The sequence below is a fragment of the Theobroma cacao genome, chromosome 6, assembly GCF_053813885.1.
Source record: "Theobroma cacao isolate CCN51 chromosome 6, ASM5381388v1, whole genome shotgun sequence".
Taxonomy (NCBI): domain Eukaryota; kingdom Viridiplantae; phylum Streptophyta; class Magnoliopsida; order Malvales; family Malvaceae; genus Theobroma; species Theobroma cacao.
This window is the reverse complement of record NC_142644.1, coordinates 2,109,016-2,127,301: the sequence shown is the minus strand read 5'-3', so window position 1 is coordinate 2,127,301 and position 18,286 is coordinate 2,109,016. Positions and strand designations below refer to the sequence as shown.

At 30.6% G+C, this 18,286-nt stretch overlaps 1 pseudogene; it reads left to right on the top strand.

The window, feature by feature from the left end:
- Positions 1 to 1,865, top strand: LOC18595259 (putative disease resistance protein At4g10780; annotated as a pseudogene).
- Positions 1,866 to 18,286: the final 16,421 nt, after the last annotated feature.

Here is an 18,286-nt window from a genome sequence, read left to right as displayed (position 1 = left end):
ATGGGCAATTTGTGCTCAACCTCAGCCTCGGTAGAGCCCGCAGTTTCTCATTGCTGGGACTGCATTGCTGGACAAGCTAATTATACATGGAAGCTTGAAGAAAATCTAATAGCTCTAAGTGCTGCGCTACAGGAATTGAGAAGTTTAAATCTTGATGTCAAGTGGAGGGTTAAACGTGAAAAAAGTCAAGGAGGAGAGGTGCTCGACGAAGTTCAACTCTGGCTTTCAAAGGCAGAAACTATGGTAGCAGAAGCTGAGGAATAGATCAAAGATGGTCCTCAAGAAGTTCAAAAGCTATGCTTTGCAGGCTATTTTTCCAAGAATTGCAGGTCTAGCTACAAGTTTGGTCAACAAGTGGTTGCAAAACTTGAACAAATAGTTGATCTGAAGGGTGAAAGAGTTTTTGATGAGGTGGCCTTTAATCAACCTGTATCTTCAATAAGACCTGAGCCCACAGTGGGCTTGGAATCAACATTGTTTAAGATCTGGAGCTTACTTGAGGGAACAGAAGTAGGAATTATTGGTTTATATGGGATGGGTGGCATAGGTAAAACCATAATCTTGAAACAAATTAACAACAGGGTGGACACGATTAGTTATGATATTGTAATTTGGGTGTGGGTGTCTCACGATCCCTCTGTCGAAAAGGTTCAGAAACAAATTGGTGAAAGGATAGGCCTTTCAAGTGAGTACTCATGGGAGAATAAAGATCCTGGCGAGAAAGCTTTAGATACCTCCACAGTTCTGGAAGGAAAAAAGTATGTGCTATTGTTAGATGATCTATGGGACTGTTGGATTTGAGCGAAATAAGGATACCTTTGCCGACCCAAGAAAATGGATCAAAAGTAGTTTTTACTACTCGTAGTTTAGAGGTATGTAAGCAGATGGAAGCTCAAAAGACTATCAAAGTGGAGTGCTAAGCAATGGATCAAGCTTGGAAATTGCTTCAAGAGAAGGTTGGAGAAGAAACCCTCAATAACGATCCATTAATTCGAATGCTGGCTAAAGAGGTGGCTGCGGAGTGTGGTGGGCTGCCTCTTGCACTAATTACAATTGGTCGAGCCATGGCTTACAAGAAGTCACCCCACGAATGGAGATACGCACTTGAGGTATTAAGGAGATCTCCGCATAAATTTGCAAGATTGGGAGAAGGGCCGTTTCCTCTTTTAAAATTCAGTTATGACAGCTTGCCTTCCAACTCAGTGAGGTCTTGCCTCTTGTATTGTAGTCTGTATCCTCAAGATTATTCTATTTCCAAAGCAACATTAATAGATTATTGGTTTTGTGAGGGGCTTTTGGATGAATTTGATAGCATAAGCAGTGCTCGAATGCAAGGATACAACATTATTGGTGTTCTTGTTGATGCTTGTTTATTAAACGAAGACGGAAAAAAATTTGTAAAGATGCATGATGTGATCCGTGACACGACATTACGGATTGTACACCAGTATGAAGCAAGCGAAAATAGATTTTTTGTTCGAGCAGGTGTTGGATTAGAGGCTGTGCCAGAGGTTGAAACATGGCAAGGTGTAAGAAGAATTTCCTTGATGCAAAATGGAATTAAAGAACTATCATCAACACCTACATGCCCAACTCTTCAAACTTTATTTCTCAACAAAAATGATTTGCAGGTAATTGGGGATGACTTCTTGCAATTTATGTCTACTCTCAGAGTTCTGAACTTGTCAGACAATAGGGGTTTAAGAAAATTGCCAAAGGGAATTTCAAAATTGGTTTCTCTTGAATTACTTGATCTATCAAGGACAGGTATAACAGAGTTGCCAATTGAGCTCAAGAGTTCAAAAAATTTAAAACATTTGAACTTGAGCTCAAGGCCTCCTATCTTTGGGTTTTCTGCTTGGTGAGATTGATGGGTGTGCAACAGGGCCTACTGATAAAGATTGTGAATGAGGAAGCTGTTATAAATTAGGATGTGAGGGTGGCTGAGTTTATAAATGAAGCTTCATGTTGAATAATTTGACCCTCTAAAAAATGTTTTATTAAATACTTCAGCTTTTTTAGTTTCTAATACACGCAGAAGAGTGTGATCAGCGAGAACCAATTAAGAGAACTGTAGGAGGAATATGTCGATGATTTGTCAAGCTAGGAAAACACACTTTGAAACTAGGATTTATGAAGTTTTGCTTGCTCTGTTGCACATAAGTGACATAGGAGACTAATAATACTCTTTATACAGAACTTTAATACTGAATAATTGGTACATTAGTGTTATACACCTGATCTACTGTTTAAGGCTAACCCTCTTTAATTATCATGCAAGACTGTCTGACATGAATTGCAATTTCTGATATTTCTTATGTTATAGAATAAAAAGACACCTTATGAATTGATGAATATTCAAAATTTTGGCTTGCAATCTCGATTCACTTGGTATGGCAACTTGGAATGACTTAGTAACCATCAAAATCATGGTTACGGCTTACATTTTATTTTTGTGACTAATTATAGGACTACTAATGATGTACTAATGACATTTCTCCAATTCTCTGATAATTATAATCCACATGTCTTCTTATTCTTTAGGCTTGGGCAAGTCCATGCTGAGAAAAATGAGAACCTAATCTGTTTGTTCGATTATAGCTACATGCATGTCAAAAACAAAAGTGGCAAGTAAGAATGCTGGAAAGATCTAGAATGGGAAGTTGCAGCCATACCCCTTGATGTTTTCCTTTTATTTTCGTTAGTGTTATTTATTATTTACTTCTGTCTTGGATTTTTGGTATTGTTATTTTGTATTTCTCCTGTCTTGTGTAGTTGTCTTGCTTGTTATCACGTTCTGTAATTAAAGTGTTTGGCAAGTTTTGATTTATATGATCTGGTTTCTTAATTTTCAATGGTAATTGGTGGGTTTAAAAATGAGGATTTCTTGCTTTCCTTTATATTGTAATTGACTTCTTTCTTTTTATTTTTTTTTCTCTCCAATAGAAAACATCTCGAGACCTCATTGCTTCTTCATAAGTTTTAGGATCACTTTCACTTTCTACATTAAAGCAATAAGATAAGTATTTACATATTTTTTCTCTTGTACCTTCTACTAAGTACATGAGGAAATCGAATCCATATATCTTTGCTTTTCTAATTCTTTTGCTTCTTTGAAGCTCAATAGTGTTCTCACCATTTTTTGAAAATTTATTATTTTCCATTACTAGTTTTTGGGTCTTAGAATTGAATTGAACCTTATTTCATAAAAATAGTGTCTCTTGATTCTATGATCGTATTAATGGAATATGACTTATTGGGCTCTATCACCATCACACGATATGCTTTATAATGTTTAACATATCTTATGAATATACATTCAAATTTTTTTTCATCCAATTTTTTATTTTTGGTTACGGAATTTTTACTATGGCTTGACATTCTCAAAATCTTAAACAATTAAGGTTTAGTTTCTTCCTTTCTATAGCTCACAAGGAGTAATTTTACTCCTTTTGTTTGAGATTCTATTTAATATATGGCAAACCCAAAATCCTTTTTCCCAAACCCAAATTAGAAAGTAAAGCATTCGATTATTTTCATAAGAACTCGATTTTTACATTCCACTACGCCATTTTGTTCTAGTGCGTATGGAGCGATAATCTCATGAGTAACACCAGTGGACTCGAAATACTTGGAATCATAATATTCACCTCTTCTATCATTTCGCAAGCTTTTGATAAGCAATTCACTATACAATTCAATTTCATTTTCATAGATTCTAAACTTCTCCATTTCTTTATATTTATAGCATGCGATATGTAAACATAGCAATATCTAAAAAAGTAATTTATGAATGTTACAAAGCATTTCTTTTCACCAATAGATGGAGTACTATGCATGTCACAAACATCGAAATGTATTAATGCAAGCAATTTGGAGTTTTTTTCTACCTTAGGAAATGAGCTTCTTGTGATTTAAGTAACCATGCATGTCTGGCACATATCATTATTTCCATCAATATTAGCTATCAACTCTAATTTAGCCATATTATATATTCTTCTATAATGGACATGACCTAATCTATTATGTCATAGATTAGAAAATGCTACTTTACTATCATGAACATTAAATGAGACATCAATATGAGTAGAACTAGTAGCATTCTTATTAATAGTAAGCTTGAACAAGTCTTCACTTAAGTATCCACTTCCCACGTATTGTCCACCTTTTGTAATAATGAATTTATCCACGTTAAATGCTAATTTGAAACCATATTTATTCAACAAGCCACCTAACACAAGGTTCTTTTTAACTTTCAGTACATAATAAATATTATTTAGTACAAGTACTTTTCCAAAAGTAAATATGAGTTCTGTGGTGCCTTTTCCTTTCACTTTTGTAGTGGAAGAATTTCCCATATACAACACAATTTCATCATTAATCGCTTCCAATGACTTGAAGAAACTCTTGTCCTTACATACATGTTTAGTTGCATTAGCGTCAATCCACCATTCTCCACTATCTTAGAAAAGATTGACCTTGGAAATCATAACAACAAACTTGTTGTTGTTCACACCTTGTGTTTTGTATTTTAAAAGTCTACATTTCACCTTGAAGTGTCTAAATTTGTTACAATGGAAATATGAACCCTTTTTGTTCCTTTTAATCTTATGAATTTTGTCATTCATATCAACAAAATTTTTTCTTTTATTGTACGAAACTGACTTGTTTGATTGTTTGTGTTCCATCACATGAAGTCTCAAGATTCTTTCCATTAGAATCCTTTTCTTTCATCTTGATAAACTTCTTCTTGTTTGCAATAATCTTTTTGTATTCAAAGATGATTACTAAGGTCTTCAAGAGACATTTCTTCTTTCTTATATTTTAGAGTTTTCTTAGTGTCTTTCCATGAGAAGGGGAAGTTTATCAATTATAAAAGACACTACAATAGCTTTATTCATGATAAGATTATATTACCTAAAGCTATTAAACATGCTTTCAAGCTCATCAAATTTGTTCATAATGAAATGATCATCTATGGATGTGACCAAACACTTCTTTCCAACCAATATGCATTTATTATGCATATTACATATAATATCATTCGTATCAAGTAAGGAAAGAAAACTTATCTTATAATTCAATGAAGCCCATTTTGCCACAAATGATTCTCATTCATAGATTCTTCTTTAAGGCAATCTAGCTTGACTATGTTGGTAGCCATCTCTTTTAGTGAAGTTATTTTAAATTTCAATCACACGAAAGATAAGTCTTAAAATTGTTGGTGCAAATGGGATTTAGATGGAATTCAAGAAATAAGCAAAATTAACTTCAAGACAAGCTTTTCAATAAATGTTATCTTTAAGACTTATTTCGACCTCACCACTAAGTATGCAAAGAGGAATAATGCAAATAGGGATACAATGAAGCCAACGTCTAATCTTTTCTTGCATTTTACAATAGTAGACTGTTAGATACACCCGAGGGTTTGTAAAGTTGTTTGACCTTAAAGCTTACTTTCTACAGTAAGTAAATTAAAAGGAATTTGATGTGAAATCTCACCTTGAGTAAGAGGATAAGTTAGGAAATCCTTAGGTGAGCGTATAGATTACATATTTTGAATATTAAACTTAGTTTTAACCTTTAAAAGAATTCATTTACACTTTTGGTTGTTTGCCACTTTTGAAGCAAACTTAGAAATTTGTGTGATTTTAATAGAACCCTTCTAAAAAAAAGATTGTTATAGTACAATCATTACCGTCATTTTTTTATTTTCAAAAGATTGTTCTATGAAAATCACATATTTTGACATTTTTAAGACTTAGAAAATTTTTTGCTTCAAAAGTGGCAAACAATCAAAAGTGTAAATGTATTCTTTTGAAGGTTAAAACTAAATTTGATATTCAAAATGTATAATCTATATGCTCACCTAAGGATTTCTTAATTTATCTTCTTACTCGAAGTGAGATTTCACATTTGGATTCCTTTGATAGATAATAAGAACTTAAGTATTTATATTTATCTTCAAAACATAACACTTCTATCTCTTTAATGTGTCTGCTCTTATTTTATTTGTTTTTTGTGTGTTAAAATAGTTGGTAGCAAATCATTTATATAGATTTGCAAGTGTTTCTTTTTAAAAACACATCCCTTTTATCAACGTATTTTTTTGTCTAAAAGACACCTTTACTTTTTACAAGATATAATTTTAAATAAATGTATTATTTCAATAATTATCTTGTGAAAAGATAATGACTCATTCTATAAGACACAATATGAAAAAATAACTTTTCATTTGAAAAAATAATTTTTTTATTTTGAAAATACTCCGACAATTTAGAAATGGATTATGCTACAAAGTGGATCATAGGGTGGCAACAACCTTTGATAGACGGCTGCTAGAGGTTCCGGATATGAAGAATTCAACTGGAAAGGACAAAGTAAAGTTATCTCTAGCCATTGCTTTTACACGTTGGAACATTTTGAATACCAGGAAAGAGGTTTTTGTGAAAAGAAAGAGTCCAGGTGTGATGACAACAATAAGAGAATCCAAGGAGCTACCGTAGAAATAAGGCGGAAATAATAAAGGAAGGAAGATAAATATAGAAGAGTAAACACAAGGGCATGCTAAGTGGAAAAGACCAAATGAAAGATGGGTCAAGATAAACAAATATGGTGCTTTTAAAAGAGATCCTCCAAAGGCTGCTATATGTAATTAGAGTAAGGGACAACAGGGGTAGTGTGCAAGGATAATGTCCACTAAGAAATGCAAATTGAAGCTTGGAAGTAGAAGCGATAGTAGCATAAAAAGGTATTAAGTTAGTTATCCTATGCACAACATCAAAATGGAAACAGATTCATAAGTATTTTACAAGAATTTGAAGACGAGTCAACAGTGCTCAGATTGGAGAATTTTACCACATGTGACAAACATCAACGCATGGCTTACAAATTTTAAAGGTATAGAACTAAGCTGTGTGCATAGGAAAGCCAATAAGGTGGCGACTGGGTAGCTAGCCCTATCAACTGAGTTGAAGCAATCCCATCCTCTTTAGTACACATTCTTAACAAGGTTGGACCTTCAGCTCCTCGTTACTGTTAGTAAAACAGGAGGGAACATAGAGGGGATAGAACTCCTCATTTTGTTACCCAAGTTGTCCAACAACAAACTATATGTTCTTCGTGTAATATACTGGATAAACAATGGAATATCTTTTTTGATTGACCAAAAAAAAACTTGCTCTTATTATTGTTTATGTGAATATAAATAAAATAAATAATTTTTTACAAAATTATTTGATTGAGCTAGTTTATGTTGTATTTATTTAACATATGTAAATAAATATGTGATTGAGTTAATTGAAATAATAATTTTATTAGATTAATTTTTAAATTTCATTAATGTAAAAAACTGAAATTTCTTTTTATTTAATAAATGACTTAATTGTCAAGAAATTATTTATAAATTTTAGATATATATATATATATATATAATTTCACTAAATAAAAGAATTTTTATTGATGTCATGATGGTTGTGGATAGCCTAAGATAAGGCAATAGCTTAAAAAATCACTTGTCTTATGGCCCATGAGAGTGGGCTTAGGCACATGGGAGTGGGCAAGCCCACTATACATCACAAGTTCCAAAATGAGTTGACACTTGAAAAATCTTCTTATAGCAGTCTCCGTGGATAGAGATTTGGTCATAGTCTTAATTGTGTGACGTGTGACCAAACTGGGCGTTCAAATGATTGATTGATGAAATAATTCAGTGGGTCGGACGTGATTATGCACCTCCATCAGAACTCTCAATTACATTTGTATTCCGAACTGGAGCTGATCTCCGTTTACAATTTATCACTATTTACTTATTACCATCTATACCAGACTTTATAGGTGTAATGTTAAAAGAAAATCTCTGTATTATTTAAAAAAAATTAAATAAATTTTAATTCTTTTATTACGTTCAATTAAATCTTTAAATTTTTATTTTGAATCAAATATGTTCTTATAACTAATTATTAACTAACTTTCATTAGTCAAAATATCTATTGTCATTTTATATTCACATACTATGAACATGACATTAATGTGAATGATGAAAAATACCTCATATCACATTAAATGTCACGTTATTATCAATTATAATATATCAATATAACATATCATGAATAATTATGATATGTTAACATGTTACATCACCGTTGCATGATATAGAATAATAAATAGTATTTTAATTAAGTCAATCATTAGTTATAAAGAGTTATTTGACTCTAAAAAAAATATAAAGACTCATTTGGTTCAAAATAAAAATATAAGTATTTAATTGAATGTAATAAAAATATAAATATATATTTAAATTTTTCACTAATTTAATGATTTTTTAAAATATTATACCGAATTTTTTTAAAAAGTTTTTTTTATTATTTCATTTCCTTTCCTTACCAGATGTTGAATCCTAGTCGTCAACTTAAGCATTTGGTTCAGTGATTAAGTACATATATCCCATTGTTTAAATCAAATCCTCTTTTCTAAACAAATAAAATAATTAAATTAATTACAACTCATAATTATGTGAAAAATAAATTAAACCCTTATATATATACTTAATGGAATTAATTGTCAAGTACTACTAGTCTTTGAAAATGAAACCAAAGAGTAGTAGCTAGAAAGTTGACGACCACAAATTTAAAGTTATCTAGATATGGTCGGAAAGTGGCTTAATATGTCAAAGGAAAAGGGCAAAGTGATCACTCAAAAGCTCCAAAAAGCTAAAGTAAAGATGGGGAGGTGGCCATTCTTGGTGACTTCGAAAGAATGAAAGAAATTCTGTCCCAGTAAAGCAACCATGCCTCTTAGTCCATCGTACGTGACTCTCTTTTCTATTGTTAATAGCATGTTGAATTTTCGTTTCACCCTTTTAGGCATAGAATATACACATGCTGAGAATGTGTTTGGTTTGATATATTGAAAATTGCTTTCTATAAATATGATTGTTAATAAAAAAATTAAAAGAAAATTATGAGATAAAAGACTGACAAGGTACAACAATAATTTAAACTAGATTAGTTTAAAGGTAATGGGACAACATATTCAAACCAACATTCTTTTACACATGTACTTAGTTGATGGTTCCTGGGGCTAAACTTATTGGAATCCATTCCTCGACTGCCAGTGTCATTGAACCAATCTCAATTGCAGTCAGTTATTAAAATGTTGATGGAAAGACTTGATCCAAGAAGAGAAGAGGAACATCAAGCTGAACAGTTCAAAGCCCTATCTAAGATTCAATCTCATATGTATATCCTGTAATCATGATTTGTATACTTATCAGATCATCATTTGTACCATAAAACCTTATATCATAATGAAAAATTTCAAGGCAGTTTTCATCAATTCATAGCTCTTTACTTGTTTTTTTATCTTAAACCAAAGTAGTATCAGATAAATAACTTGAATGTCTGCTGTTTTTTGGGTTAAATTTGCAAGAAAACCCTCTATAACTGTTTTTAAATGACAGCCATGACATGGTGAGAACATGAATCAACTAGGTTATTCACATGGTAACCAAGAGGCTTTTTTTTGAGTTATTAACATAGTTGATTAATGTTTGGTTAAAATATTTGAGAAGTCCCTATATTATGGTATTTTTTTCAATTTAGTCCCTCTATTAAAAATCGCAACATTTTAGTTTCTTGATTTTGAGAATTGTTTCAATTTAGTCGCTCTAAAATTTTTCATCTAAATTAACTGTTACGGTATTGATGTCAACATTGATATGGCACCAAATACTGACATGGCGTATGAAGTGGGTTTAGGTTGCTGATGTGACACTTTTATTCTTAAAGAGATGATGTGCTCTTTCTAAGGTTGAAACCCAAAGCCTCTTGCAACTATACCAAAGTCTTTACCACCACACTTAAGCCTTACTTATAACTATATTTTGCTTGTGTTTATTTTCTTCGTTTCTTCTCTTTTTCTTTCTTACTTTTTTCCTTTCTTTCCCCAAAATTACATTGTTTTGGAGCTTTTTTTTTTGGAGAAAAAGGCTCCAAAGAGTTTTTATAGCTAGGGTTTTTAAGAGTGTAAAAAGACTCTAAAACAACATAGATTTGGAGAAAGAGAGAAAAAAATAAGAAAAAAAAAGGCAAGAAAAGAATAAAAGAAACACAAGCAAAATATTATTAGATGTTAAAGTTTAGGCTTAATGGTAAAGACGTCGGTATATTTGCTAGAGGTCTTAAGTTTAAATCTCAATAAGAGCACATTAATTTTTCTAGAATAAGAGTACCATGTGTCAGCCACTTGATGTGCCATGTGACAATCTCTTGACATGCCACGTAATGCAATATAATTTTCAAAATTACCCATATTTATTAAAATGCAAGTTTAATATAGTTAAATTTTTTATTATTAATTTTTATATAATATCATCTCTTAAATATATTTTTAATGTCATTATTTTTTTTTATTATAATCTTATATATTTTATTTTTATTTCTTAATATAATTTTCTATATTATATATTTTACTATAATTTCTTTTTTCTTTAAAAGACAATATAAATTTTATTGACAGCCACCATGACTATTGAGAATAATAAAAAGATATCCTCAAAATCTATATTAAAAAAACAAATTATAACATTATAAAATATTTTTAATAAAGTAACAAAGTTAAAAGGTAAAAATATTTTTAAAAACATTGTAGACTGTAATGCAATCTGATTACATTGGTTTTGAACTGCAATAACATTACATTCATTGGTTGTAATGTGATTGCATTGCAATCTAACATTGCAGTGGTTTGTTACAAAACAAACACTACAATGTAATTTAATTGGACACATTGCAGGAAATGTGCTCTCACTTCCCTCATACCAAACGCTACCTTATACATTGACATGATAGTGTCATGTCAACAACCTAAACCCACATCAACGCCACGTCATCATTGACGTTAGTATCGCAACAGTCAATTTAGACAAAAAATGTTAGAAAGACTAAATTAAAGCAATTCCTAAAATCAATGGACTAAAATGTTATGATTTTAAATAGAAAAACTAAATTGAAGAAAATGTCCTATTATAAAGACTTCCTAAATGTTTTGACCATTAAGAGGCGTTTGGTATGGTGTAAATGGAAAACATTCCTTGCAATTTAAATGGCTGTAATCACTTAATAGCATTTGGTTGGTAAAAAGGTAATGTAATGTGCTTCCAATTGTAATCACATTAAAATGAGAGAAGGGAATGTCATTCCCTTTTCTCATGGAGGGAAAGTAACTTTCCCTCTACAAAGGGAAAGTTACATATTTTTTCTTTCCCAAACTGTCCATCTCACTTGACCCTCTTAACCTCCCAACCCTTATCTTCTCCTTTCAGCCTTATTCACTTTCTTCCTTCTTGCCTTCTTCTCCTTCTTCCTTCCTACCTTTTTCTCCTTCTTCTCACCTTACCTTATTCTCCTTCTTCTCACTGTCTGCAAGAAAGGTAGCTCGTCACCAACACATTTAAGTCAAATTTCACCACCAAATCTGAAAATAAGAGAGATTAAGACTTTGGGTTTTATGAAACTTTTATTCAAATTTTTAAGAAATTTGTAAGTGTTTGGAGAAAAATTTATGCTTTTGATGTCGAAAATTGAGAAAGAAACATTTAAATGGTTTAGAATCAAGAAAAGTTACTAAAGAATTGAGAGGATTTAAGAGGAAAATATGTATGGTGCCACGGTTATGAGAGAAAGAAAGCATCGGAACACTTAAAATTGATTATCTATTGATAGATGAAAACATCTATCGATAGATTAAGTTCAAACTTTTTACAACGGCTATTTATCTATCGATAGAATTTTCTATCTATCAATAGATTTGTCTTTGGATAATGTTTTTTATTTTTAATTTTTATAAGTTTAAGGTGAAAATAAATATTTAGTAATTTTACATATTTTAATATTTAAATAATTAAAATAAAAATATTATGTTATTTTTTAATGTTATTATTTATTATTTTAATTGCTTAAAGTTGAAAAGTCAAATTTTATATTAAAAATTATAAATTTATTCAACTTATATGTTTTTTATACATAAAGATAATTTTGTTAATTTACAATACATTCCCAGTAAAATACTTACAAAACTTTAATGTTTTATATTACACTACAATATAATCTTCTCAGCAATCGCATTCTCTGCAATCATCTTTTTCCCTTATTATACCAAATATTGTAAAATTATATTCTCAACAATTACATTCCTAGTAATCACATTCCCAATAATATACCAAACGCACACCTTAATATTTTCACCATGTCATCGCTTCATAGTACCACTCTTTTTCCAAGCTTTGAAACTAGCCTTGCAACACCCCATCCAATCCTTCACTTTTGCTTTCCAGTCAACAAACACCCGTCATAACCATCAATTCTGATGCTCACTTACCTGTAAAACTTACTCCTCAATCTCCTTCTTAGGGAACTCAATTCAAATCCCTCCTCATTGGCTATTAACTTATAGGTAATGTTGATGGTTCAACACCTTGCCCCCTACCATGACACATCTAAGGTATAAATCCTCCCATGCTTGTTTCTAATCCCTCATATGATTACTGCATTAGGTAAGACCAGCTGCTACTCCATGGGATTACCTCATCTGCCATGGTAAGTGTGGTTTCTTTCCTTGCTTTTACTGCAACTTCATTGGGTACCTAGAGAAAACACAACATACTCTAGCAATGCACATCCTTGTATGTGATTCAAGTCTTACAAACTTTCACATGTACCCATTTTTTTTTTGGTTAAGTCAACATGTGACATTTATAATTTCATAGATATAATTTTGCACTAATTATCATATGGCAGAAATCGAATTGATATGTATATATATATAAAGAATATTCTTTATTCAAAAGATTATAAAGTAATTTAATCTAAATTCATGCTGTCCATGTAGCTCTCCAAAATTGACAAAAAAAAAAGTTTTTTTTTTTTTTAGGATTTGAGGGAAAGAGATATTCGAATCCTGCTTTTGAAGTACGGATCATGCACCAATTAATTAGCCAAATGTTAAGTGTAAAAAAAAAAGTTTGATTCTTGGTAAACATATAAATTGATTGAGTAAAATTTTTAGGAATCATAATTAATTATAGCATCAACAATTGACTAATAACTTTTGAATCAGTAGAATATATTCATTATTTCAATATATATTTTAAAATGAGGAATGACTGAAATAATGACATATTTTTTACGTCAACCAAATGTGAGGCATGGAAATCCATGGTCGAAATTGATTCAATCCAGCTATTAGGGAGGCTTGGAGAGGATTCCTCCCAAGTCAATTATGTAGGGGATGGGCCAACACTCCTACACGTTAAAAAGATATATAGGATAGTAAGTCTAAATCATTTATATTTGTACTTCTTTTTAATATCAAAGAAATTATTTCTTCATGAATTTTAGATTTAATCCAAGTGATTTGGATGTATAATTAATATGAATGATGATGAAAATAAAGACTCTTCTAAATTTTCAACAAAAAAAATGTATTAAAATTGAATATAAGAACAAGTGAAGACGTAAATGAATTAAAGAAATCATTTATTCATAACATTCAAATAAATTGAAATGATATAAATTAGAGTAAAATTCACTCAGCATCCACAATCGTTTTGTAATTTTTTTTATTTATAATTAAAAATTTTTATTAAATCCATTAAAAACATCATATGAATATCACATAGATTTTCACACTATTTATATATATATATATATATATATATTAATTTCAATGCTGGAAATTAATATGGTTGAAAGTTTAAACAGTGATATGCCGGTGGTCGACTCGATTTCTTTGAATAACTTTTTTGTCGTTTAATTTCTTGCTCTTACTTTCAATTATTAGTTCTGCAATATACTTTGAATTTTAAAAAGAAAAATTAACAGATGCTTTATGTCTTTGGCTTTGTTGGAAAATATGGACCCATGTCTGATGCATAGCCGACTTAACTTTTTTGCCGGTTTCATATTAGTTGGGCCCGTGATTAACATTGCTGGGTTCACTCGGTTTAACAAACTACAGTATAGAGCTACTTGGTTAGTTTTCTCGTGTTATTTTCTGTTGATTAGTCATAGGAAAATATGGACCCATGTCTAATGTACGTAATTGTTGATTATTAAAAAATTATTAGAGTGATCATAAAGAAATTCCGTAACTGTTAAGTGGAAGATATTTTGAACACATAAATATATTAAGGATTACGTGACTTATTATCAATTGATTTTAAGTTTAATGTCTATTTTAAAAATTCAACATGATATTAGAACAAACGTTGTCTTTTTATTATCTTCTTAATATGGGTTCATTCCGTGATTGAGTTGTCATATGCTAAGTCCATTATGTCTGCATGTGAGAGAGTATTTGATTGGTGATAAAGAAATCTCACCTTTAGTAAGTTGGAAATATTATGTGCACATAAATATATAATATGAGTTACTCCAATTTTATCAATTAATTTTAAGTTAGATGTTTGTCTTAAAAATTTAACAAAAACATATAATGAAAATTATATAATATTGTTCGACATATTAAAATAAAGGTAAGAAAGTTTAATTTTATTGCATTCAAGCCAAATGAATCATTGGCATCTGACTATTTGGCTAATTAGTTGATATATGATCTACTGTTTAAAGAACAAAGTTCGATTCTCCCTTCCCTCAAATCCAAAAAAAAAAAAAAACTAAATGAATCAAGGGACCAAAAAAAATATATAAAATCTAAATGATAATTTGGAACCCTAATATAAGGACATCTTTTTCTTTTTCTTTTTTCTAATATCTGATTTTGAGCTAAGCGATTTTTTCCCTCGAATATCTAAACTCGAACTTGAAATTTTCAAATTAAAAATTAAAATCTCAACTATTGAAGTGCTTCTTCGAACACACGATCCAAAAATATTCTTGATATATAAACAAGTTGAATGCAACAGGACAAATATTCACTAATAAGTTGATTAATATAAACCATATGTTAATGTTGGGGTCTTGGAAGGTACAATGATAGTTTGATAAACATGCAAGGACAAGTCTTTATCTCCTAATTTATAAGTCGTAATTTTTATGTTTGGTATCTATGAGGATATAACACGTTGGCATATCAATGAAGGCCAAGTTTGCGAATGCAAAAGGCATTGCCATTGTGCTCTTCTTCATGACAGAATGTCGATTACCTTTATTGAGCTGTTCCCATTAATAATTTCCCCGTCTCTTTCTTTCTTTCTTTCTTTCTTTCTTTCCTTTTGATCGAATCATATCATTTTTGGTGCTTTCTTGCCTTGTTCTGTGGCTCTTGTTCTTTTCTCCATTTGTGTGCTAAGGGAAAAGATAGACTAATACTAATGTTTTTCAGCCTTCTCTCTCGTGAAGGTAACACGTTTTATACAATGCAATTTTTTTTTGGGGAAATATAATATTTCTCATTATTAAAAAAAAAATCGATACTGTCAATGACAAAAAACTTACAAATGATATAAGAAAAACACGTGACAATGGACGTGTCAAATAAACTGCAATAATAAAAAAATTAATATATGGTCAATCAATACGTGAAACAGGAGTTACCGACACATAAGATGTGTGAAACAAAAAATTGTTGAAGTGAATATTTGACTCAAAGTTTACATTTGAAGTATAGTGTATAAATTAATTCAATATATTATTAGTGAATCGAAAACTTTATTAATCAGTAAATTTTGGGAAATTATTAATTATAAAATTGAATAAAATAATCCAAAATCTTTAAATAAGAGGTTTAAATTGGGGTTTGAGCATATGTTTTCCCAAAAGCTTGCCGAAAAACAAGTTAAAGTCATGGACAGGCATGTGGAAGTGAAAAGGAAAGGGAAGATGCATAATTAAATACATAAATCCGAGATTTATTCTTGATTTCAATCTAGTCCCCTTCAGCTCTAAAGCTCGTATATTACTTATTAATGGCAAAGTAAAGCACTTCAAAGGTTGGAATCTTCTGCTTTTTTTTTCCCTTTATCTCGCCATGTGTTGTGAGTTAGATATACCTGTTCCAATAGGCAACAAAAGTTGTGCAATGCTTTCATTGTCCATACACAAAACTGTTGGAAAATAGTATATTTCATAAGGTTTAAATATCTTACATTGTCAAGATACATAAAAGGTGAATGTCTTATATATGAAAACCAACTATGGGCTTGTTGCAAGTAAGGAAAATGAAATGGACTCGCGCACACACAAGATTGAGCCAAACTTTTAAAAATTTTAGATTTCTCCCCCGCATGCGAATACACATTCGCTCACGTGGGCTGTGCCCAAGTGACTTTTTGTACCTTAGTATAAATGCTGACCAGATTTTTCTCAACTCCCTAATCTAGTGCAACGTTCACTTCACCCCATGCCCATAAATACAGTCTCACACCCTCACACACCAAAGCTTTTTCTCTCTTAAGCTTTCTCTACTAATTTCCTCTGCCTCCTTTCTTCTCTTAAGGTTTCTTTACTTCCTTTCTTTTCTAGCTGGGTTTTTTCCTTTTTGTTGTTCCTGTCATCCCTTAATAGTTTGTGCAAACTATAAGGAAGGGTCTGTTAAATCCTGGAGGATAACCACTACAGTCCTTTTGCATCGAGTTTTATACTCTGAAGAGGCGAAAATTATCCTTAAAGACAGTGATATCACGCCTCACACCAATTACTGTTTTTACTTGTTTTATATTCCTTTGTTGCTAATAATTTTTCTAACAAAAACAAACCCAAAAAAGTAAAAACAAAAAGAGAATGTGTTTTAATAATTTTAACAAGATTTATATTTGATGCAATGTCGTTATTTTATACACTATCGCTTAATCACATAATTTCATCTTTTTAATGACATAATTTAAGAATTTTTAAATGAAGCTAGTAGCATTTAAATCATTGAAAATGCATCAAAAATAAATTCTTTTAAATAAATTAATAAAACGATTCTCTCTTTTTTAAAAAAATTATTAAAGTGATGATTGGCACATGTTAAATTAAAAATCATTGGTATATAAATAAAAAATTTAACATGATACCAAAGTAGGTACTGCTCTCATTTTTTTATCCCTTCATGAATTTTTTTTCATTGGTTCAAATCATGTGATAGGTCCATGATCCTACACATGAGCCAGAGTATTAGCATGGTGATCATCGCATATTTATTAAATTAAGAATATCTCAAGCATATAAATACAATAAGGGTCTCTTCACTTATTATCAATTGATTTTAAATTGAATATCCATATTAAAATTTTAACATAAATATTCTTAGATTGGGTAACTTTTTACCGAGAACAAGAAATATATATATATATATATATATTATGTCAGCATTGAAAAAAAGAGAAATAAAAATAAAGAAACGGATAGGCTATGTCGAGTTTAGGTAGGATGAAACTCCAACTTACTTTTGAGCCAATTGGTGTAATACCAAGTATCAACTAAAATGCATATAAAAAGGAATGTCAATTGAATTGAGTGGTATTAGTCGACAACCTAATATAAAAGGAAGCTTCGATAAAGTTCTTCGACAATGTCACGTAGGTACATCAATAAAGAAATGTTGCAAGTCAAAAAAAGTAATTAAATTTTTTACGTGAGCCATCAAGAAAGAACTATTATAATATTTGGCCTTAAACAAGCCGCATCACCAGTGACCTATATGGGTGATGGGTCGTAATTAGCAAGATTTGCTAAGTCAAATTTTAGTAAAAGTAAAAAATAAAGGTGATAAAGGAACACAATTGGTGTACCAATGTTCCTGTCTCTAATTGTTCCTTTCTCAATTGTGAAGTCTCCTCCCTTCCCATCAAAACTTGAAAACCATGCTCTCTCAAACCAAAACCTTACCTGTTTCATTATTAAATAAAAACTCACAATTATTTTTTTATCCCATATTTTTCAATAACATAAAAAAAATTTGAAACTATTTAAAAAAATTTAAATAAATGCTTATAATTAATAATTAATTATTATTAATTAAAATATTAATTATTATTTTATACTAACATGATATTATTATTATTATTATATTTAATTTTTATGTATAAACGGAGACACAGGTATTCGATTCACCCTTTCATTATCTGAGTTCTGACTTCCATATTGCCAATATGTTCCTTCTTCGTTGGGGAGCCATACCTCGATTTAAGAGAGAAATAGTGGCTTTAATGCTTTATATTTGTAATAATTAATGTAATCCACATCTCCCGATTGAGAACCGAGTTCTCAACGTGTCATCTTCTCCTAAACACACTATAAATCTTCCCTTCAACGTTTTACCTTTCCCCAACGTCCACTTTTTC